At 50.6% G+C, this 26,442-nt stretch overlaps 1 protein-coding gene across 1 annotated transcript in view; it reads right to left on the bottom strand.

Annotated features, from left to right (window-relative positions):
- Positions 1–26,442, bottom strand: part of dlg2 (discs, large homolog 2 (Drosophila)) — a 472,305-nt gene that overhangs the window by 274,309 nt on the left and 171,554 nt on the right. The window lies entirely within an intron of this gene.

The raw sequence follows: 26,442 nt of genomic DNA, 5'->3' as shown, positions 1-26,442 counted from the left end.
TTATGATGTGACAGAGTGTCAGGATGCTGTATGACAGTATTATGATGTGACAGAGTGTCAGGATGCTGTATGACAGTATTATGATGTGACAGAGTGTCAGGATGCTGTATGACAGTATTATGATGTGACAGACTGTCAGGATGCTGTATGACAGTATTATGATGTGACAGAGTGTCAGGATGCTGTATGACAGTATTATGATGTGACAGAGTGTCAGGATGCTGCATGACAGTGGAGACCAGGATGAAGTGACACAACCACCACCACCATCACTCTCTCTCTCACCCAGGGAGCGCTCATCAAGGCAGGGTTCATACAGGGCGGGGGCTGGCCGTTGTGTGGGGACCCCTGGACTGCCGGTGGCCTGTTCTGGAGAGAGGGAGCAGGACCGCATGAGACCACAGGGAGGCGACCAAGGGCTAACAGGCTTGACTAGATAGACACGATGCAGTAAAGACTGAGCCACTTGATTTGTACAATATTCACTGAAATCCACAATGCAAATCACGTCAGTCATAGCAACTTTAAAACAGTCGTGTCTACAACAAGATAACAGATTCACAACCAAGTAAAAGCAAAATAACTGAGGTGAGGAGGGTGTGTGGCCCAATCAAACAGAGAAGTCAGCACATAGATGACTGCAATGATCAAAACACACATTCATGCAAATAAAGACAGAAATAAACAGATAAATAGTCCTGGCATGGTTAAAACCCCGAGTCAATGTGATTTGTTGAGTTGAGTAGGACATCACACAGGGAAAACTGCCCACAAAAAAAGGCACAACATGTTTTTGCCTAGTTCACCGTCTTCCATTTTGCTTTGGAAAAATCAACCAGGTCCTCTTTTAACACAGCCTTATTAAATGTTGACATGTCAAAATGTAGTTCATTTGGCAGTATGGACGTTTTGAGATCTTCCTGAGGCATTTCTGTTCTCAGAACTAAATTGTCAGCACCAACACATACCACACACACACACACACACACACACACACACACACACACACACACATACATCACACACACACACACACACACACACACACACACACACACACACACACACACACACACACACACACACACACACACACACGCATGAGGTACCAATGTGGTCATGGTCAGCAGTGGTGAATATCTGCATTTGAGCAGAGGTCCCGACCTTCCTCCCGGGCTGTCAGCAAACTTGCTAATGTAGTGCTGCAAACATGAAATTATAGCTACTGCATATTAATGAAGCACATGTGAACAAGAAAAGCCAACAAATCCACTGATTTTAATTAAAAAAAAATAAAAAATCCGAGCATCGCAGAGCTGATCTCTCTTTAACGTTGATATCTCCGGACTGAGTCCTGGGCACTAGAACGGGAACGTGTATCAACAGAAACAAACACTTGAGAGTTGCTCAAACAGAGAGCAGGAGATTTCTGAGTAATGTTCACCGCATGGCTGAGCTGCAACCCAGTTGCGACGCCCCAGCGATCACACTCATCTGTGATGAGGTCCTCAGGCTGCATCGTGAAGCGCCGCATTCTCACAGCAGCAGGACGCAGCTCCAGGCACACGATACATCTCCAAGTGGAGCAACCACATATAGACACACACACACACACACACACACACACTCTGAATCCTGCCTGAGACGTGTCGTCATGCCTGAATTACAACCATCCTGCAGGAGCAGGGACGTGCCACGGTGGGTTATCACGGCTAAATTAACTTTAGGACCAGAGGATGCAGGTTCAACAGCAGCAGTAACCCTTTGCTCAACAGGCCGACACACATGTAAATGAGGAGAAAACAAACATCTACTGGCCCATACATGTGCCGTTTAAGTGTTTTGATCTGACATCATCTATGTTCACTACTCCAGTGGTCCCCAACCTTTTTTGAGTACTGTACCCCCAAAACATTTCAACCCAACCTAAAGTACCCCCTACTACGCAATCAATTGTGGTGATCACTTGGATACTATATCATTAATGTATATGATTTACATATACATATACAGGATTTTATTTAGTCTCTATATCATTAATTCAATTATACCTTTTATAAAAAAATAAGACTCAATCTCCCCAATTAATGTGACACTTTAATCATATTCAATCATAGCTAATGTTATTATTTACACTCACTGGCCACTTTATTAGGTACACCTTGCTAGTACCGGGTTGGACCCCCTTTTGCCTTCAGAACTGCCTTAATCCTTCGTGGCATAGATTCAACAAGGTACTGGAAACATTCCCCAGAGAGTTTGGTCCATATTGACATGATAGCATCACGCAGTTGCTGCAGATTTGTCGGCTGCACATCCATGATGCGAATCTCCCGGTCCACCACATCCCAAAGGTGCTCTATTGGATTGAGATCTGGTGACTGTGGAGGCCATTTGAGTACAGTGAACTCATTGTCATGTTCAAGAAACCAGTCTGAGATGATTCGAGCTTTATGACATGGCACGTTACCCTGCTGGAAGTAGCCATCTGAAGATGGGAACACTGTGGTCATAAAGGGATGGACATGGTCAGCAACAATACTCAGGTAGGCTGTGGCGTTGACACGATGCTCAATTGGTACTAAGGGGCCCAAAGTGTGCCAAGAAAATATCCCCCACACCATTACACCACCACCACCAGCCTGAACCGTTGATACAAGGCAGGATGGATCCATGCTTTCATGTTGTTGACGCCAAATTCTGACCCTACCATCCGAATGTCGCAGCAGAAATCGAGACTCATCAGACCAGGCAACGTTTTTCCAATCTTCTATTGTCCAATTTTGGTGAGCCTGTGCGAATTGTAGCCTCAGTTTCCTGTTCTTAGCTGACAGGAGTGGCACCCGGTGTGGTCTGCTGCTGCTGTAGCCCATCTGCCTCATGGTTCGACGTGTTGTGCGTTCAGAGATGCTCTTCAGCATACCTCGGTTGTAATGAGTGGTTATTTGAGTTACTGTTGCCTTTCTATCAGCTCGAACCAGTCTGGCCATTCTCCTCTGAATGCTAAATGAGAATGAGCAAACATACATTAAAGATGTCAGTCTGCACGTTGACCTCATTGTCATTGTATCCTTTCAATCTCAAAGTGCGAGAGTACAGAACCAAAATAACACAATGTGTCGATGAATTATGGTGCTCGCTGTATAGAAAAGCAGTTTGCTGATAATCCTATAAGGTTTTCATAATATCTAGTATCACAAAAAGTATAGTTTAGGTATCATATCGAATCGGAGGTATTGGTTTTGGTATCGGTACCGCAAATTTTCAAATGATACCCAACCCTACACACAGGTAGTATGTGGATCCAAAGGGCAACTTCATTCAGGGCATGTTTCCCCAATTCAGGATACTCCCTCTGCACAACACACCAGAACTGTATCAGTGGTGTGCTTGAGTACCTCATCGTCAGGCTCCTATCTGAGGACACATCTATGAGGTTTTCTTGCAGTCTGTTGGGAATGCTGCTGTTAACGTCCGTCACAAATGGATTACACACCCAGTCCAGTTTGGAAGACTTGTTGACAACATCAGGGAAGTAGGAGTTGAACTCATTCTTGAGCTTGTATAAATGTGTGTGTACTATTTTCACAATTGTAGCTCTGTCACATTCACCAGTGGCATTGTGTGTCCAGCGGCAGGAAACAACTTGTGTCCCTGTCTTACCATTTGCTCTGCCAGAGCTTGATCTTCTCCATGAATCCACATAATTGGTCATACAAGCTAAGAACATGTGTGTCTTTACCTTGAAGAGAGAGATTCAGCTGGTTGAGTTTGCCGAAAATATCGGAGAGGTATCCCAGCCGAGCTACCCAGTCTCAGTGTCGTCGAACATAGCCACAAGGGGGCGCGTGTGCTCTGACAGAACTCCCCTCACTTCATTGCGTAGCTCGAACAGCCGCCGTCACGTCTTCCCTCGGGATAACCACCGGACATGGGTGTGAGGCAGTAGCTGCTCAGGTTCTGACCCAGCGTCTTGACAAAGTGACTGGAACAGTCTATGATTCACAGGCCTGGACTGTATGAAGTTGATCCCTTTCACGGCATCATTCAAAACGTGGTGTGACTCTGGATCATTCTCTTGCTAGCTGATGCTTCTCGGTGAACCATGCGGTGCATTCATGTACCATGAGGGTTGACCTTTTTGATGTGGGCCATTAAACCTTCACGCTGCCGCTCAGCGCCGCAGCGCCGTCCGTGCCCACATGAGAGCAGGACTTCCAGTCCAGCTTGTGTTGAGAGAACAAATGGTCAGTAACGTTAAAAACGTGCTGTCCCGTAGTTCTCCCCGTGAGTTTCTAGCAAAACAGAACGTGCTCCTTCATCTCCAAAGTGTCTTTTAACGCACAGACGCATCAGCTGCGCTTCCCCACTGACATCCGTTGAGCCATCCAACTGCAAAGCGAACGTACCCGACTCTTCCAATTCCTCCACCACCTGGTCAGTAATGTCAGTCCCCATGTCGTCGATCCGATGGTCCACAGGAGGATTTGACAACGGCACCTTCTTCAGGACATCAGCTGCTTTCTTATCGATCACTGTTTCTGCGGAATGACAGCAGCAGCAGCAGCAGCAGGCGAGACGAGCTCTTCGGCTGCGGTAAACGGCTTTTTTGGTTTAGCCACGAGTAGCGACACAGCATAGGATGCCCCCAAAGCCTTGGGTGAGACCGATGCTGCTTTCTTGAGTCTTTCTTGGCTTCTCTTAGATTCAGCCAGCGTTTGATGGAAAAACTCGGCGGGTTTACCCCCACAGGAGAGATGCTTAGTACTGCGGTGGCGGTGTAAGAGCAGCATAAGCGGTTAAGACAATGGATGGATGGACGGATGGATGGATGGATGGACGGACGGACGTCGCCACAAAGGAAACACATTGGCTGCGGCGGCTCTGTAGTAGTGGCAGTAAACCCAGAGAGCACATATTGTTCACCAAGCTGACGATGCTTTACCTTGTCCCTTCCCTTGTTCTTCTGAACGGGTTCTCCTGATTCAGCAGTATCCGCTGTGCTGTTGTTGCTGGATGAACCCGCTCGACTCAGCCACTTATCCATGACGTCACTGAAGCTCTGAAAGAGGCTTGGTATTCTGCTAGCTAGCAAGAAAAACAGCGCGCGGCCAGTATGCGCTCGTGAGCGGAGTGACGACTGACAAAGTCCGGTGGGAAACTGTCGCACATTACGAAAAAGTATAGCCAATAATAATATAGCCAGCAAATTATTACTTAATTTCAATTGTCCCAATTATGGTTACATTATTACAGATTGTACATTATTTGGTTACAGTTTTCCTGTACATTTTTAAAATGTTTTTTTTCCTTCTCATTTTTAAAATCTTTTCACGTACCCCCTGGGGACCATCCACGTACCACTAGGGTTATGCGTACCCCCGGTTGGGAAACACTGCACTATACTGTGCATAACCAGCCTTTAGGCTTTTTAACAACAAAGACTTTTCCAGTAAGATTTGTTCAGTCGTTCATCAATCCATGCAAAAAACTACACACGCAGCAGCTTTTTGAGGTGTAAACTCATATCTATGCCTTGCCTAGTATGAGACACAGAAATCCCGTTTATAATCGCAATATCTGAGTGAACGCAGAATTATTTTATACTTGTGGTGCTTCAGCTGGTTCACACCTGCAGGGCAGGAGAAACACGTTCATCATGAGCAGTGGCAGGGGAAGTGACTGCTGACACCTGCAGGACAGGAGAAACACGTTCATCATGAGCAGTGGCAGGGGGAAGTGACTGCTGACACCTGCAGGACAGGAGAAACACGTTCATCATGAGCAGTGGCAGGGGGAAGTGACTGCTGACACCTGCAGGACAGGAGAAACACGTTCATCATGAGCAGTGGCAGAGGGAAGTGACTGCTGACACCTGCAGGACAGGAGAAACACGTTCATCATGAGCAGTGGCAGAGGGAAGTGACTGCTGACACCTGCAGGACAGGAGAAACACGTTCATCATGAGCAGTGGCAGGGGGAAGTGACTGCTGACACCTGCAGGACAGGAGAAACACGTTCATCATGAGCAGTGGCAGGGGGAAGTGACTGCTGACACCTGCAGGACAGGAGAAACACGTTCATCATGAGCAGTGGCAGGGGAAGTGACTGCTGACACCTGCAGGACAGGAGAAACACGTTCATCATGAGCAGTGGCAGAGGGAAGTGACTGCTGACACCTGCAGGACAGGAGAAACACGTTCATCATGAGCAGTGGCAGGGGGAAGTGACTGCTGACACCTGCAGGACAGGAGAAACACGTTCATCATGAGCAGTGGCAGGGGAAGTGACTGCTGACACCTGCAGGACAGGAGAAACACGTTCATCATGAGCAGTGTGAGCAGTGGCAGGGGGAAGTGACTGCTGACACCTGCAGGACAGGAGAAACACGTTCATCATGAGCAGTGGCAGGGGAAGTGACTGCTGACACCTGCAGGACAGGAGAAACACGTTCATCATGAGCAGTGGCAGGGGAAGTGACTGCTGACACCTGCAGGACAGGAGAAACACGTTCATCATGAGCAGTGGCAGAGGGAAGTGACTGCTGACACCTGCAGGACAGGAGAAACACGTTCATCATGAGCAGTGGCAGGGGAAGTGACTGCTGACACCTGCAGGACAGGAGAAACACGTTCATCATGAGCAGTGGCAGGGGGAAGTGACTGCTGACACCTGCAGGACAGGAGAAACACATTCATCATGAGCAGTGGCAGGGGAAGTGACTGCTGACACCTGCAGGACAGGAGAAACACGTTCATCATGAGCAGTGGTAGGGGGAAGTGACTGCTGACACCTGCAGGACAGGAGAAACACGTTCATCATGAGCAGTGTGAGCAGTGGCAGGGGAAGTGACTGCTGACACCTGCAGGACAGGAGAAACACGTTCATCATGAGCAGTGGCAGGGGGAAGTGACTGCTGACACCTGCAGGACAGGAGAAACACGTTCATCATGAGCAGTGGCAGGGGGAAGTGACTGCTGACACCTGCAGGACAGGAGAAACACGTTCATCATGAGCAGTGTGAGCAGTGGCAGGGGAAGTGACTGCTGACACCTGCAGGACAGGAGAAACACGTTCATCATGAGCAGTGTGAGCAGTGGCAGGGGGAAGTGACTGCTGACACCTGCAGGACAGGAGAAACACGTTCATCATGAGCAGTGGCAGGGGGAAGTGACTGCTGACACCTGCAGGACAGGAGAAACACGTTCATCATGAGCAGTGGCAGGGGGAAGTGACTGCTGACACCTGCAGGACAGGAGAAACACGTTCATCATGAGCAGTGGCAGGGGAAGTGACTGCTGACACCTGCAGGACAGGAGAAACACGTTCATCATGAGCAGTGGCAGAGGGAAGTGACTGCTGACACCTGCAGGACAGGAGAAACACGTTCATCATGAGCAGTGTGAGCAGCGGCAGAGGGAAGTGACTGCTGACACCTGCAGGACAGGAGAAACACGTTCATCATGAGCAGTGGCAGGGGAAGTGACTGCTGACACCTGCAGGACAGGAGAAACACGTTCATCATGAGCAGTGGCAGGGGGAAGTGACTGCTGACACCTGCAGGACAGGAGAAACACGTTTATCATGAGCAGTGGCAGGGGGAAGTGACTGCTGACACCTGCAGGACAGGAGAAACACGTTCATCATGAGCAGTGGCAGGGGAAGTGACTGCTGACACCTGCAGGACAGGAGAAACACGTTCATCATGAGCAGTGTGAGCAGTGGCAGGGGAAGTGACTGCTGACACCTGCAGGACAGGAGAAACACGTTCATCATGAGCAGTGGTAGGGGGGAAGTGACTGCTGACACCTGCAGGACAGGAGAAACACGTTCATCATGAGCAGTGGCAGGGGGAAGTGACTGCTGACACCTGTAGGACAGGAGAAACACGTTCATCATGAGCAGTGGCAGGGGGAAGTGACTGCTGACACCTGCAGGACAGGAGAAACACATTCATCATGAGCAGTGTGAGCAGCGGCAGGGGGAAGTGACTGCTGACACCTGCAGGACAGGAGAAACACGTTCATCATGAGCAGTGTGAGCAGCGGCAGGGGGAAGTGACTGCTGACACCTGCAGGACAGGAGAAACACGTTCATCATGAGCAGTGTGAGCAGCGGCAGGGGGAAGTGACTGCTGGATGAGGACCAGTGGAACATGCAGTGCTGACACGTCATGCATTCTCCTGCGTTCAAGTTCTGCCAGCACGATCAGCGAGGGATGGAGCCGAGCACTTTTTTGAGGGGGTGTCTGCGGGAGCAGGTGTGTGCACAGACTTGAATTAGGGTGCCATGTTTATGCAGTCAGTGCATTTTTGGGTTTTGTTTTTTATTTTGTGGCAGCTATTTTAGGCTGTATTATGCCTCGGGTGAGCCAAGTTTTACTGAAGCAGTGTCTAAGTGTTCAGTGCGGTGCACAGTAACGAACCATCCAAGAGCTGACTGCAACACACCGTGCTGCACTGCCTGGCCATGCAGGGGGATGCAAGCAAGACGAGTTGCTTTCCCCTCGCTGCTGCCATGCCTGTCTGTTGCCCACATCTCTCCATCCTTCCACCCTCTCAGACTGTCTGGCTGTTTGTGTGAGGGCACCTGACACCGAGGACAAGACAGCCTTTTTGCCTGTTTTGTGTTGCGATGTTTATCCCTGCCTTTGGCAGCAATTATGTTCCCTGTCAGGCTTTCAGCTCTACTGAAGATGTTTTTTGTTTTTATCTATTCTGGATACTTGATCTAATAAACACACACAGACACACACGCACACACAAACACATGCTTTCTTCTAGAAAGTGCCCTGGGCTTTAGGACTGTGTAGCCACTTTTCAGACATAGATGTAGGCTCCCCTGCCCCCCCCCCCCACCGCCCAACCGCCCCACACACACACACACACACACTGAGAAGGAAGGCAGCTGTGTTCCACTGTTTGCTTTACCACACCAAAGCCAAAACGGAGGTGATTCTGCATACAGCAAGTTAGGGAGCGGGTACGTCTGACTAAATGTAAGTTTAGCAAACTGACATAATGCTGTAAAATACTGACATACTGTAAAATGCTGACATTATACTGTAAGATACTGACATTAGACTGTAAAATGCTGACATCATACTGTAAGATACTGACATTAGACTGTAAAATACTGACATCATACTGTAAGATACTGACATTATACTGTAAAATGCTGACATCATACTGTAAGATACTGACATTATACTGTAAAATGCTGACATCATACTGTAAGATACTGACATTAGACTGTAAAATACTGACATCATACTGTAAGATACTGACATTATACTGTAAAATGCTGACATCATATTGTAAGATACTGACATTATACTGTAAAATGCTGACATCATACTGTAAGATACTGACATTAGACTCTAAACTACTGTATGCTTGTTCTCAGCTGCTAGCAGTCTACTTCAGTATTACAGTCATTCATAAAGTACTGTCCACCACGCTTCTTATTAGCTTTTCACATATGTATACGAAATAAATATTTTTTTTAGGCTGAAATGGATCCAAAGCACTCTTTTTTAACTGTGCATAAAACCCAAATACTGGAAACGACTTTCATCTGATTTTATCTGATTCGGGGCTCCCGCCCTTTTTAGGAAATAATTTTCCAGCATTATTCCAAGGATATTTTCCAGGACTTTTGCATGAATATACATGACTGCCATGGCTTGGAAGGCCATATCATTCATTATTAACCATAAGTAAATGCCTCAACAGTCCCTAAATCTACTTTAACCTTTTGCCGGTCACCGACCATAAACCAGGAGCACTGAAATGCGATCTCGGCAGCTAAAATTATGACCAAAATATGCAATCTCAGCTAAAAATTAGGGGATAAAAATAGGAGTTTTATAAGCTAACTTTACAATTTCATTGACCTCAGTCATATTTCAAGGACATTTTTGCTCAATGTGATAATTTTCCTGTTGTTTTCCATGACAGCAGAATTAGCCTACAGATGTTCAGGTTGTGCAGGGTGTGTGGGAACCCTGCCGAATACCTGAGGGGGGAAACTCCCCACATTACACCGGAGGTACTGTCACACGCTCTAAGCTATGCTAACAAGAGCAGAACCACTTCCACACACCCCAGACGGACTGTGGATGGGATGGTAAGACCCACTTCCACACACCCCAGACGGACTGTGGATGGGATGGTAAGACCCACTTCCACACACCCCAGACGGACTGTGGATGGTAAAACCCACTTCCACACACCCCAGACGGACTGTGGATGGGATGGTAAGATCCACTTCCACACACCCCAGACGGACTGTGGATGGGATGGTAAGAACCACTTCCACACACCCCAGATGGACCGTGGATGGTAAGACCCACTTCCACACACCCCAGACGGACTGTGGATGGGATGGTAAAACCCACTTCCACACACCCCAGACGGACTGTGGATGGTAAGACCCACTTCCACGCACCCCAGACGGACTGTGGATGGTAAGAACCACTTCCACACACCCCAGACGGACTGTGGATGGGATGGTAAGAACCACTTCCACACACCCCAGACGGACTGTGGATGGGATGGTAAGAACCACTTCCACACACCCCAGACGGAGTGTGGATGGTAAGACCCACTTCCACACACCCCAGACGGACTGTGGATGGTATGACCCACTTCCACACACCCCAGACGGACCGTGGATGGTAAGACCCACTTCCACACACCCCAGACGGACTGTGGATGGTAAGACCCACTTCCACACACCCCAGACGGACTGTGGATGGGATGGTAAGACCCACTTCCACACACCCCAGACGGACTGTGGATGGTAAGACCCACTTCCACACACCCCAGACGGACTGTGGATGGGATGGTAAGAACCACTTCCACACACCCCAGACGGACTGTGGATGGGATGGTAAGACCCACTTCCACACACCCCAGACGGACCGTGGATGGTAAGAACCACTTCCACACACCCCAGACGGACCGTGGATGGTAAGACCCACTTCCACACACCCCAGACGGACCGTGGATGGTAAGACCCACTTCCACACACCCCAGACGGACTGTGGATGGTAAGACCCACTTCCACACACCCCAGACGGACTGTGGATGGGATGGTAAGACCCACTTCCACACACCCCAGACGGACTGTGGATGGGATGGTAAGACCCACTTCCACACACCCCAGACGGACTGTGGATGGGATGGTAAGAACCACTTCCACACACCCCAGACGGACTGTGGATGGGATGGTAAGACCCACTTCCACGCACCCCAGACGGACTGTGGATGGGATGGTAAGAACCACTTCCACGCACCCCAGACGGACTGTGGATGGGATGGTAAGAACCACTTCCACACACCCCAGACGGACTGTGGATGGGATGGTAAGACCCACTTCCACACACCCCAGACGGACTGTGGATGGGATGGTAAGACCCACTTCCACACACCCCAGACGGACTGTGGATGGTAAGACCCACTTCCACACACCCCAGACGGACTGTGATTGGGATGGTAAGACCCACTTCCACACACCCCAGACGGACTGTGGATGGTAAGACCCACTTCCACACACCCCAGACGGACTGTGGATGGGATGGTAAGACCCACTTCCACACACCCCAGACGGACTGTGGATGGGATGGTAAGACCCACTTCCACACACGCCAGACGGACTGTGGATGGGATGGTAAGAACCACTTCCACACACCCCAGACGGACTGTGGATGGGATGGTAAGACCCACTTCCACACACCCCAGACGGACTGTGGATGGTAAGACCCACTTCCACACACCCCAGACGGACTGTGGATGGTAAGACCCACTTCCACACACCCCAGACGGACTGTGGATGGGATGGTAAGACCAACTTCCACACACCCCAGACGGACTGTGGATGGGATGGTAAGACACACTTCCACACACCCCAGACGGACTGTGGATGGGATGGTAAGACCCACTTCCACACACCCCAGACGGACTGTGGATGGTAAGACCCACTTCCACACACCCCAGACGGACTGTGGATGGGATGGTAAGACCCACTTCCACACACCCCAGACGGACTGTGGATGGTAAGACCCACTTCCACACACCCCAGACGGACTGTGGATGGTAAGACCCAATTCCACACACCCCAGACGGACTGTGGATGGGATGGTAAGACCCACTTCCACACACCCCAGACGGACTGTGGATGGGATGGTAAGAACCACTTCCACACACCCCAGACGGACTGTGGATGGGATGGTAAGACCCACTTCCACGCACCCCAGACGGACCGTGGATGGTAAGAACCACTTCCACACACCCCAGACGGACTGTGGATGGTAAGATCCACTTCCACACACCCCAGACGGACTGTGGATGGTAAGAACCACTTCCACACACCCCAGACGGACCGTGGATGGTAAGACCCACTTCCACGCACCCCAGACGGACTGTGGATGGTAAGACCCACTTCCACACACCCCAGACGGACTGTGGATGGGATGGTAAGACCCACTTCCACACACCCCAGACGGACTGTGGATGGTAAGACCCACTTCCACACACCCCAGACGGATTGTGGATGGGATGGTAAGACCCACTTCCACACACCCCAGACGGATTGTGGATGGGATGGTAAGACCCACTTCCACACACCCCAGACGGACTGTGGATGGTAAGACCCACTTCCACACACCCCAGACGGACTGTGGATGGTAATACCCACTTCCACACACCCCAGACGGACTGTGGATGGGATGGTAAGACCCACTTCCACACACCCCAGACGGACTGTGGATGGGATGGTAAGACCCACTTCCACGCACCCCAGACGGACTGTGGATGGGATGGTAAGAACCACTTCCACACACCCAAGACGGACTGTGGATGGGATGGTAAGACCCACTTCCACACACCCCAGACGGACTGTGGATGGGATGGTAAGACCCACTTCCACACACCCCAGACGGACTGTGGATGGGATGGTAAGACCCACTTCCACACACCCCAGACGGACTGTGGATGGGATGGTAAGACCCACTTCCACACACCCCAGACGGACTGTGGATGGGATGGTAAGACCCACTTCCACACACCCCAGACGGACTGTGGATGGGATGGTAAGAACCACTTCCACACACCCCAGACGGACTGTGGATGGGATGGTAAGACCCACTTCCACGCACCCCAGACGGACGGTGGATGGGATGGTAAGAACCACTTCCACACACCCCAGACGGACTGTGGATGGGATGGTAAGACCCACTTCCACACACCCCAGATGGACTGTGGATGGGATGGTAAGAACCACTTCCACACACCCCAGACGGACTGTGGATGGGATGGTAAGACCCACTTCCACACACCCCAGACGGACTGTGGATGGTAAGACCCACTTCCACACACCCCAGACGGACTGTGGATGGGATGGTAAGACCCACTTCCACACACCCCAGACGGACTGTGGATGGTAAGACCCACTTCCACACACCCCAGACGGACTGTGGATGGGATGGTAAGACCCACTTCCACACACCCCAGACGGACTGTGGATGGTAAGACCCACTTCCACACACCCCAGATAGACTGTGGATGGTAAGACCCACTTCCACACACCCCAGACGGACTGTGGATGGGATGGTAAGACCCACTTCCACACACGCCAGACGGACTGTGGATGGGATGGTAAGAACCACTTCCACACACCCCAGACGGACTGTGGATGGGATGGTAAGAACCACTTCCACGCACCCCAGACGGACTGTGGATGGTAAGACCCACTTCCACACACCCCAGACGGACCGTGGATGGTAAGACCCACTTCCACACACCCCAGACGGACTGTGGATGGTAAGACCCACTTCCACACACCCCAGATGGACTGTGGATGGGATGGTAAGACCAACTTCCACACACCCCAGACGGACTGTGGATGGGATGGTAAGACCCACTTCCACACACCCCAGACGGACTGTGGATGGGATGGTAAGACCCACTTCCACACACCCCAGACGGACTGTGGATGGGATGGTAAGACCCACTTCCACACACCCCAGACGGACTGTGGATTGTAAGATCCACTTCCACACACCCCAGACGGACTGTGGATGGTAAGACCCACTTCCACACACCCCAGACGGACTGTGGATGGTAAGACCCACTTCCACACACCCCAGACGGACTGTGGATGGGATGGTAAGAACCACTTCCACACACCCCAGACGGACTGTGGATGGGATGGTAAGACCCACTTCCACACACCCCAGACGGACCGTGGATGGTAAGAACCACTTCCACACACCCCAGACGGACTGTGGATGGTAAAACCCACTTCCACACACCCCAGACGGACTGTGGATGGTAAGAACCACTTCCACACACCCCAGACGGACCGTGGATGGTAAGACCCACTTCCACACACCCCAGACGGACTGTGGATGGGATGGTAAGAACCACTTCCACACACCCCAGACGGACTGTGGATGGTAAGACCCACTTCCACACACCCCAGACGGACTGTGGATGGGATGGTAAGACCCACTTCCACACACCCCAGACGGACTGTGGATGGTAAGACCCACTTCCACACACCCCAGACGGACTGTGGATGGGATGGTAAGAACCACTTCCACACACCCCAGACGGACTGTGGATGGGATGGTAAGACGCACTTCCACACACCCCAGACGGACCGTGGATGGTAAGAACCACTTCCACACACCCCAGACGGACCGTGGATGGTAAGACCCACTTCCACACACCCCAGACGGACCGTGGATGGTAAGACCCACTTCCACACACCCCAGACGGACTGTGGATGGTAAGACCCACTTCCACACACCCCAGACGGACTGTGGATGGGATGGTAAGACCCACTTCCACACACCCCAGACGGACTGTGGATGGGATGGTAAGACCCACTTCCACACACCCCAGACGGACTGTGGATGGGATGGTAAGACCCACTTCCACACACCCCAGATGGACTGTGATTGGGATGGTAAGACCCACTTCCACACACCCCAGACGGACTGTGGATGGTAAGAACCACTTCCACACACCCCAGACGGACTGTGGATGGGATGGTAAGACCCACTTCCACACACCCCAGACGGACTGTGGATGGGATGGTAAGACCCACTTCCACACACGCCAGACGGACTGTGGATGGGATGGTAAGAACCACTTCCACACACCCCAGACGGACTGTGGATGGTAAGACCCACTTCCACACACCCCAGACGGACTGTGGATGGGATGGTAAGACCCACTTCCACACACCCCAGACGGACTGTGGATGGTAAGACCCACTTCCACACACCCCAGACGGACTGTGGATGGTAAGACCCACTTCCACACACCCCAGACGGACTGTGGATGGGATGGTAAGACCCACTTCCACACACCCCAGACGGACTGTGGATGGGATGGTAAGACCCACTTCCACACACCCCAGACGGACTGTGGATGGGATGGTAAGAACCACTTCCACACACCCCAGACGGACTGTGGATGGGATGGTAAGACCCACTTCCACGCACCCCAGACGGACCGTGGATGGTAAGAACCACTTCCACACACCCCAGACGGACTGTGGATGGTAAGATCCACTTCCACACACCCCAGACGGACTGTGGATGGTAAGAACCACTTCCACACACCCCAGACGGACCGTGGATGGTAAGACCCACTTCCACGCACCCCAGACGGACTGTGGATGGTAAGACCCACTTCCACACACCCCAGACGGACTGTGGATGGGATGGTAAGACCCACTTCCACACACCCCAGACGGACTGTGGATGGTAAGACCCACTTCCACACACCCCAGACGGATTGTGGATGGGATGGTAAGACCCACTTCCACACACCCCAGACGGATTGTGGATGGGATGGTAAGACCCACTTCCACACACCCCAGACGGACTGTGGATGGTAAGACCCACTTCCACACACCCCAGACGGACTGTGGATGGTAATACCCACTTCCACACACCCCAGACGGACTGTGGATGGGATGGTAAGACCCACTTCCACACACCCCAGACGGACTGTGGATGGGATGGTAAGACCCACTTCCACGCACCCCAGACGGACTGTGGATGGGATGGTAAGAACCACTTCCACACACCCAAGACGGACTGTGGATGGGATGGTAAGACCCACTTCCACACACCCCAGACGGACTGTGGATGGGATGGTAAGACCCACTTCCACACACCCCAGACGGACTGTGGATGGGATGGTAAGACCCACTTCCACACACCCCAGACGGAATGTGGATGGGATGGTAAGACCCACTTCCACACACCCCAGACGGACTGTGGATGGGATGGTAAGACCCACTTCCACACACCCCAGACGGACTGTGGATGGGATGGTAAGAACCACTTCCACACACCCCAGACGGACTGTGGATGGGATGGTAAGACCCACTTCCACACACGCCAGACGGACTGTGGATGGGATGGTAAGAACCACTTCCACACACGCCAGACGGACTGTGGATGGGATGGTAAGAACCACTTCCACACACCCCAGACGGACTGTGGATGGGATGGTAAGACCCACTTCCACGCACCCCAGACGGACGGTGGATGGGATGGTAAGAACCACTTCCACACACCCCAGACGGACTGTGGATGGGATGGTAAGACCCACTTCCACACACCCCAGATGGACTGTGGATGGGATGGTAAGAACCACTTCCACACACCCCAGACGGACTGTGGATGGGATGGTAAGACCCACTTCCACACACCCCAGACGGACTGTGGATGGTAAGACCCACTTCCACACACCCCAGACGGACTGTGGATGGGATGGTAAGACCCACTTCCACACACCCCAGACGGACTGTGGATGGTAAGACCCACTTCCACACACCCCAGACGGACTGTGGATGGGATGGTAAGACCCACTTCCACACACCCCAGACGGACTGTGGATGGTAAGACCCACTTCCACACACCCCAGACGGACTGTGGATGGTAAGACCCACTTCCACACACCCCAGACGGACTGTGGATGGGATGGTAAGACCCACTTCCACACACCCCAGACGGACTGTGGATGGTAAGACCCACTTCCACACACCCCAGACGGACTGTGGATGGTAAGAACCACTTCCACACACCCCAGACGGACTGTGGATGGGATGGTAAGAACCACTTCCACACACCCCAGACGGACTGTGGATGGGATGGTAAGACCCACTTCCACACACGCCAGACGGACTGTGGATGGGATGGTAAGAACCACTTCCACACACCCCAGACGGACTGTGGATGGGATGGTAAGAACCACTTCCACGCACCCCAGACGGACTGTGGATGGTAAGACCCACTTCCACACACCCCAGACGGACTGTGGATGGGATGGTAAGACCCACTTCCACACACCCCAGACGGACTGTGGATGGGATGGTAAGACCCACTTCCACACACCCCAGACGGACTGTGGATGGGATGGTAAGACCCACTTCCACACACCCCAGACGGACCGTGGATTGTAAGATCCACTTCCACACACCCCAGACGGACTGTGGAAGGTAAGACCCACTTCCACACACCCCAGACGGACTGTGGATGGTAAGACCCACTTCCACACACCCCAGACGGACTGTGGATGGGATGGTAAGAACCACTTCCACACACCCCAGACGGACTGTGGATGGGATGGTAAGACCCACTTCCACACACCCCAGACGGACTGTGGATGGTAAGACCCACTTCCACACACCCCAGACGGACCGTGGATGGTAAGAACCACTTCCACACACCCCAGACGGACTGTGGATGGGATGGTAAGACCCACTTCCACACACCCCAGACGGACCGTGGATGGTAAGAACCACTTCCACACACCCCAGACGGACTGTGGATGGTAAAACCCACTTCCACACACCCCAGACGGACTGTGGATGGTAAGAACCACTTCCACACACCCCAGACGGACCGTGGATGGTAAGACCCACTTCCACACACCCCAGACGGACTGTGGATGGGATGGTAAGAACCACTTCCACACACCCCAGACGGACTGTGGATGGTAAGACCCACTTCCACACACCCCAGACGGACTGTGGATGGGATGGTAAGAACCACTTCCACACACCCCAGACGGACTGTGGATGGTAAGACCCACTTCCACACACCCCAGACGGACTGTGGATGGTAAGACCCACTTCCACACACCCCAGACGGACTGTGGATGGGATGGTAAGACCCACTTCCACACACCCCAGACGGACTGTGGATGGGATGGTAAGACCCACTTCCACACACCCCAGACGGACTGTGGATGGGATGGTAAGACCCACTTCCACACACCCCAGACGGACTGTGGATGGGATGGTAAGACCCACTTCCACACACCCCAGACGGACTGTGGATGGGATGGTAAGACCCACTTCCACACACCCCAGACGGACTGTGGATTGTAAGATCCACTTCCACACACCCCAGACGGACTGTGGATGGTAAGACCCACTTCCACACACCCCAGACGGACTGTGGATGGTAAGACCCACTTCCACACACCCCAGACGGACTGTGGATGGGATGGTAAGACCCACTTCCACGCACCCCAGACGGACTTTGGATGGTAAGATCCACTTCCACACACCCCAGACGGACTGTGGATGGGATGGTAAGACCCACTTCCACGCACCCCAGACGGACCGTGGATGGGATGGTAAGACCCACTTCCACACACCCCAGACGGACTGTGGATGGTAAGAACCACTTCCACACACCCCAGACGGACTGTGGATGGGATGGTAAGACCCACTTCCACGCACCCCAGACGGACTTTGGATGGTAAGATCCACTTCCACACACCCCAGACGGACTGTGGATGGGATGGTAAGACCCACTTCCACACACCCCAGACGGACTGTGGATGGTAAGACCCACTTCCACGCACCCCAGACGGACTGTGGATGGTAAGAACCACTTCCACACACCCCAGACGGACTGTGGATGGTAAGAACCACTTCCACACACCCCAGACGGACTGTGGATGGGATGGTAAGACCCACTTCCACACACCCCAGACGGACTGTGGATGGTAAGACCCACTTCCACACACCCCAGACGGACTGTGGATGGTAAGAACCACTTCCACACACCCCAGACGGACTGTGGATGGGATGGTAAGACCCACTTCCACACACCCCAGACGGACCGTGGATGGTAAGAACCACTTCCACACACCCCAGACGAACTGTGATTGGGATGGTAAGACCCACTTCCACACACCCCAGACGGACTGTGGATGGTAAGAACCACTTCCACACACCCCAGACGGACTGTGGATGGGATGGTAAGAACCACTTCCACACACCCCAGACGGACTGTGGATGGGATGGTAAGACCCACTTCCACACACCCCAGACGGACTGTGGATGGTAAGACCCACTTCCACACACCCCAGACGGACCGTGGATGGTAAGACCCACTTCCACACACCCCAGACGGACCGTGGATGGTAAGAACCACTTCCACACACCCCAGACGGACTGTGGATGGGATGGTAAGACCCACTTCCACACACCCCAGACGGACCGTGGATGGTAAGAACCACTTCCACACACCCCAGACGGACTGTGGATGGTAAGACCCACTTCCACACACCCCAGACGGACTGTGGATGGTAAGAACCACTTCCACACACCCCAGACGGACCGTGGATGGTAAGACCCACTTCCACACACCCCAGACGGACTGTGGATGGGATGGTAAGAACCACTTCCACACACCCCAGACGGACTGTGGATGGTAAGACCCACTTCCACACACCCCAGACGGACCGTGGATGGTAAGAACCACTTCCACACACCCCAGACGGACTGTGGATGGGATGGTAAGACCCACTTCCACACACCCCAGACGGACTGTGGATGGTAAGACCCACTTCCACACACCCCAGACGGACCGTGGATGGTAAGAACCACTTCCACACACCCCAGACGGACTGTGGATGGGATGGTAAGACCCACTTCCACACACCCCAGACGGACTGTGGATGGTAAGAACCACTTCCACACACCCCAGACGGACTGTGGATGGGATGGTAAGAACCACTTCCACACACCCCAGACGGACTGTGGATGGGATGGTAAGACCCACTTCCACACACCCCAGACGGACTGTGGATGGTAAGACCCACTTCCACACACCCTAGACGGACTGTGGATGGGATGGTAAGACCCACTTCCACACACCCCAGACGGACTGTGGATGGGATGGTAAGACCCACTTCCACACACCCCAGACGGACTGTGGATGGTAAGACCCACTTCCACACACCCTAGACGGACTGTGGATGGGATGGTAAGACCCACTTCTACACACCCCAGACGGACTGTGGATGGTACGCTCATAGTGAAAACACTTGAGTGCAATAAAGAATGAAGAGTTGGTTTTCGCTCCCAACTCTCAGCTTACATATTCAAACAGTGTACGACCACAGCTGTGTAGATTCCCGTTGGCTAACGGGTTGGATCCTTTAGCGCAGTCGCCCATGGTGCGGGGAACTCAGGTTCGATCCCGCCTGCCCCCTGAATTCTCGCACTACAATATCAAGTATCCTCATGACATCTTACAGGAATATCAAGATAGGAGAAATTTGGGCGTCCGGGTAGCGCAGCGGTCTATTCCGTTGCCTACCAACACGGGGCTCACCGGTTTGAATCCCCGTGTTACCTCCGGCTTGGTCGGGCGTCCCTACAGACACAATTGGCCGTGTCTGCAGGTGGGAAGCCGGATGTGGGTATGTGTCCTGGTTGCTGCACTAGCGCCTCCTCTGATCAGTCGGGGTGCCTGTTCGGGGGGGAGGGGGAACTGGGGGGAATAGCGTGATCCTCCCACGTGCTACGTCCCCCTGGTGAAACTCCTCACTGTCAGGTGAAAAGAAGCGGCTGGTGACGCCACATGTATGGGAGGAGGCATGTGGTAGTCTGCAGCCCTCCCCGGATCAGCAGAGGGGGTGGAGCAGAGACCGGGACGGCTCAGAAGAGTGGGGTAATTGGCGAAGTACAATTGGGGAGAAAAAATCTAAAATATTCTCTGCAGTTTCTAAAAAAATAAATAATAATGATAATAAATTTTATTTGTGGGCACCTTTCAGAGCACTCAATGACACCTTACAGAAGGAAGTAAAAAACCAGCAGCACTGTATCAGACAGCATAAAATCAAAACAAAGCAGGTAGACAATAAAAGTTAACACAACAGATAAGTATAAAATGATCATCTGCACACAACTCCATGAAGCATGGATCAGACTGAACACACCAGTTTGAAAAGGGATTGAAAAGGGATTTTGAGATGTGATTTGAAGGTTGAGAGAGTCAGTGCTGTGAATGTCTTGTGGGAAAGAGTTCCATAGGCGGGGGGCAGAATGACTGAAGGCTCTAGTAAAATAAACACTGTGTAGATCTGTTGAAAAAAAAAACAACCCTCAGATGTATTCTGAATCCATTTAAACACAACAAAAAACATGCAAAAGTTGAACCTACCAAGTCTGTGAATGTTCTAATTCATCCAGGTCATGGTTATCCAAAGGAGTTGAATCAAGTGCAACTGGACGGATATATGTACCAAGTCTAGTTGCACTTGATTCAACTCCTTTGGATTGAACCTACCAACCTTTGATTCTTGAAATACAAAAGAAAAAAAAAAGAAAAGAAAAATGTTTGCCACCCTATCAGTAGAAATATATCATAAGGAGTGAAGTTTATGCTCTGCTTACACATAACTTGAAGAGCATATCTAAGACAAAGCAGAGGTCATTTCCCCCCAAGCCGGAGAGAAGCCCAGTGACCTATAATGTGTGAGTAGCAGCACTCCAGCCCCGGGTGAAATCACCCATACTATGGTTACACAATCACATTAGAACATGCATAGCAACATGTACATCACCTAAAATGGAATCACTTAAGGCTTTAAAAACATCCCATTTGCATTATTTGGACTACTAGAGAGCATTTGTTCTCGCTTCAGTCATTAACAGAGGAGGCATGACCTAAAACACAATACAGACATCATTTACACATGAACCATACTGTGCCTACATGGCTACTAAGCTAATCATTTTTATGCTGTTGGTTGCAGTCACAGTGCAGTGCTTCTACTTGCTTCATTATTAGTTTGTTAATTTCAAAGGAAATCTTTTCCTCAAATATTTATATATTATAAATAATGAAGTTCGGTAATGCTCTGCAGTTGCTTTGAGCTTTCCAGAGGCTGAGCTATCAGGAAAACCCAGATTCGGGGCGGGGGTGGGGGGGCAATCCAGGTAGTGTAGTGGTCTAGTCCGTTGCCTACCAACACCGGGATCGCCGGTTTGAATCCCTGTGTTACCTCCAGCTTGGTCGTGTGCCCCTACAGACATAATTGGCCGTGTCTGTAGGTGGGAAGCCGCATGTGGGTATGTGTCCTGGTCGCTGCACTAGCACCTCCTCTGGTCAGTCGGGGTGCCTGTTTGGGGGGGAAGGGGAACTGGGGGGAATAGCATGATCCTCCCACGTGCTACGTCCCCCTGGTGAAACTCCTCACTGTCAGGTGAAAAGAAGTGGCTGGTGACTCCACATGTATGGGAGGAGACATGTGGTAGTCTGCAGCCCTCCCCGGATCAGCAGAGGGGGTGGAGCAGCGACCGGGATGGCTCGGAAGAGTGGGGTAATTAGCCGGGTACAACTGGGGAGAAAAGAGAGGGGGGGGGGGAAATCAAGATTCGGGGGGGGGGGTCTATTTCTGTATTAACTTATTTCTGTATTAACCATCATCCACCAAGGCTGGTGTAATGATGTCATAGTGTTAATGGAATCTCATCCTGACATGGAATATATTCTTACACTGACTCTGAACACGTCTATTCTGCCCATTAATTTGTCTGTTTCATTCGAGTTGTTGTCTACATCTGTGATGAACTGACACCAGGTCTGGGATTTCTCCCCATCCTGCACCACGACTGCTGGGAAAGGCTTCCCAGAACAATACGTTTTTCTGTGGATTATTATTCCATGCATGTGACTCAGTAATTATTGTGAGGACCTGATATCTGATTGCATGGGCCTTTGGTCTGGCTGATATGTGACATTATAATCACACAGCCAAAGAGTAAATGAGATTTGACAAAGAGTATATTGTATTATGCATAAAAACTGTTGGCCCAGTCACATTCTAATTATGTGGTTTCATCTGGAACAGACTTCTGGTATGGGAGTCACAATATTGGCCAATTCTGTTCTTTTACAGAGAGTGGATATCAATATTCCCAATGTGGTTCACACTGTTGTGCTTTTTGTTGTTATAAGCCATGCTTGAACCATATTTTCGAGGGGAAAAAAGAGACAGAGGCAGGTTTAAGGACAACCCTATGTTTCCACAGCAATGTCAGATATTTGTTAAGTTTGTAATGTTGTGCCCAATTTTTTCCCAATCATAAAAGTAAGACCTAGATAACAAGTGTGATCACAAGAGTCATGCATGTACAGCACTGGATTTGTCTGGAGTCGAGGGTAGAGACGGGGCCAGGCAAACTGTCCTGTCCATACATTCTTAGAATTCCACAACCTGATTGTTTAAATAAATCAGTTCACAGAAAGTGTAGTCTGGAATTTGAGTCACTGGACAACCTGATAATATCATCATGACAGAACAGAACTGGTGGTATGCTATAGAATAGGTTCACTTTTTTTTTTTAACTTAAGAGTTCTTTAAATGTTGTCAGGCATCATTTACGTAGAATCACGCACAAAAAAAAACTTTCACTATTAAGAAACTTGCTGAATCGTTCACTGGGAAACTATGTATTTGGTCTTATGTTAGTTACAGTGGTGCTTGAAAGTTTGTGAACCCTTTAGAACTTTCTATATTTCTGCATAAATATGACCTAAAACATCATCAGATTTTCACACAAGTCCTAAAAGTAGATAAAGAGAACCCAATTAAATAAATGAGACAAAAATATTATACTTGGTCATTTATTTATTGAGGAAAATTATCCAATATTATATATCTGTGAGTGGCAAAATATGTGAACCTTTGCTTTCAGTATCTGGTGTGACAACCCTTATGCAGCAATAATATTTCTTGTTGCCCAGCTGTTTTGACTTAGTTATCTCACAGCGGCCTTCAACACCATAGATCACAAAATTCTCCTCCAACGTCTGCTCTCCACCCTCGGTCTCTCTGGCACTGTCCACAACTGGTTCGCCTCCTACTTATCCGACAGAACTGAGTATGTTGCCCTGGGCAAGGCAAAATCTCAGACCCACAATGTCACGTGTGGTGTTCCACAAGGTTTGGTGCTAGGTCCCACCCTTTTCACCCTGTACATGATCCCCCTAGGCCACATCATCAGTAAGCATGGAATAGCTTTCCATTGCTATGCTGATGATACACAATTCTATCTCAAAACCAAACCCACTACCTCCACACCTCTGCCACTGGCCACATTGAAGTCCTGCCTGGAGGAGATAGAGGCATGGATGAAGCTGAACTGTCTACAGTTAAACAGCTCTAAGACAGACGCTATCCAAATTGGTACACCTCATCAGATCCAGTCATCATCCATCATCTGCATTACTTTCTCTGGCCAAAACACCCCCCTCTCCACATCAGTCACAAACCTGGGGGTTAAAATGGACCCCCACCTCACCTTTGAGACGCACATCAAACACCTCTGCCAAAAGTCCTTCTATCGTTTCAGGAACATCTCCAAACTCTGTCCCATACTCTCCCAGGCAGATGCAGAAAAGCTCGTCCATGCCTTTGTCTCCTCCCGGCTGGACTACTGTAATGCACTCCTCACCAGGATCCCCAGCTTCTGTCTTCAGAGGCTCCAGTACATCCAGAACTGCGCTGCTAGGATCCTGATGAGGGTGCGCAAGTATGATCACATCACTCCCACACTCAAATCACTTCACTGGCTCCCCATATCTTTCAGAGTTTAGTACGAGATCTCCCTCCTCACCCGCCAATGCATATATGGAAATGCCCCCTCCTACCTCAAGGAGCTCCTTGCACCAAAGACCTGCACACGTACCCATCGCTTCTCTGTTGCCAACTTCCTCCAAGAAGCAAAGTGGAAGCTGATAACCATGGGGAAGCGGGCTTTCTCCTCAGCTGCCCCCAGTTCTTTTCAGTGTACCTCTTTGGCCAATTGGGTGTTAAGTGGCCAGGGTGTGGCCAGAACATCACAGGGATTTATAAGTCTGGCCTCACTCAGTTTCAATCCAGTGTGCATTTTAACTTCTGGAGTGATTCTGAATTGCTGGTTCATCTAGAATAGAGTAAGTATCATTTTTCTTGCTTAACAAGTTGCTACTAGTCTTATTCCAGCCGCTTGAGTATTAGTCCTTTTGTCTATACATCTGCTGCTGGTTCCTAGTGGGAGCTTATTCTAGCTGTAGCTGTCTTATTCTATTTACTTACTTGTCTTATTTTTATTCTATTTACTTACTTGTCTTATTTTTATTCTATTTACTTACTTGTCTTATTTTTATTCTATTTACTTACTTGTCTTATTTACTTATTCTAGCTGTAGCTGTTTTTCACCTAGTGTGCCCTTAAATATTTCTTGTTGCCTAGCTGTTTTGACTTAGTTATCCTTTTAGCTTATAAATATATTCCTTGGTAACTTGCTGTTTGCAGTTTTAATAGTATTGTGTGGGTTTGATAGAGTTTTACATAAGTGACCAATTTCTGGGCAATAGGCCTCTTTTCAGTGTACCTCTTTGGCCAACTGGGTGGCCAGGGTGTGGCCTGCACTCATGGCAGACAAGTAGCAATCAGTGTTCTTTAAATCACTGCTGCTACATCCAAGCCTCAGGCAAACAAGCCTAGGTTGAACGAAGGCTAGAGTAAACAAATGCAAGCGCGACTTTTTCAAGCCAAGACTTCGTCAAGCACGGACTGCTCTTTTTACATCTGTATTTTGTGTACCTAGTACAGACTATGTGTTTCCTTCGAATTCCTGTCTGTTCCTCTTCCTGGGGCTGGCACAGACGTTGGGTCACTCCTAGGCGCTGTGACTCTACCAATCTCATCTATCCCACTCTCTCCACTCACATTGAGCAAGTGGTGACGGGAGGGCTCTGGAATTGCCAGTCTGCGGTGCCAAAAGCCGAGTTTATCTCAGGCTACGCATCCTTGCTCTCCCTCAACTTTCTTGCTCTGAGACCTGGATCATGCCAGAAAACACTACCTCTTTTGAATTTCATGCTGTTACTGTCTCTTATCCAGTCAAACTCACCATCGTGGTTGTGTACCGCCCACCAGGCCCCCTTGGTGAGTTTCTGGAGGAGCTTGACACACTTGTCTCACACTTCCCTGTTGATGATTCTGCACTTATCCTTCTCGGTGACTTCAAGATCCACACTAACAAGCTAGATCATCTTCTCTCTTTCCTCTCCTCCTTTGACCTTCACCTCTCACCCTCTCCTCCTATCCACAAGGCCGG

This window comes from Lampris incognitus, chromosome 8, assembly GCF_029633865.1.
Source record: "Lampris incognitus isolate fLamInc1 chromosome 8, fLamInc1.hap2, whole genome shotgun sequence".
NCBI classification, from domain to species: Eukaryota; Metazoa; Chordata; class Actinopteri; order Lampriformes; family Lampridae; genus Lampris; species Lampris incognitus.
This window is presented reverse-complemented; position numbering and strand designations above follow the sequence as displayed.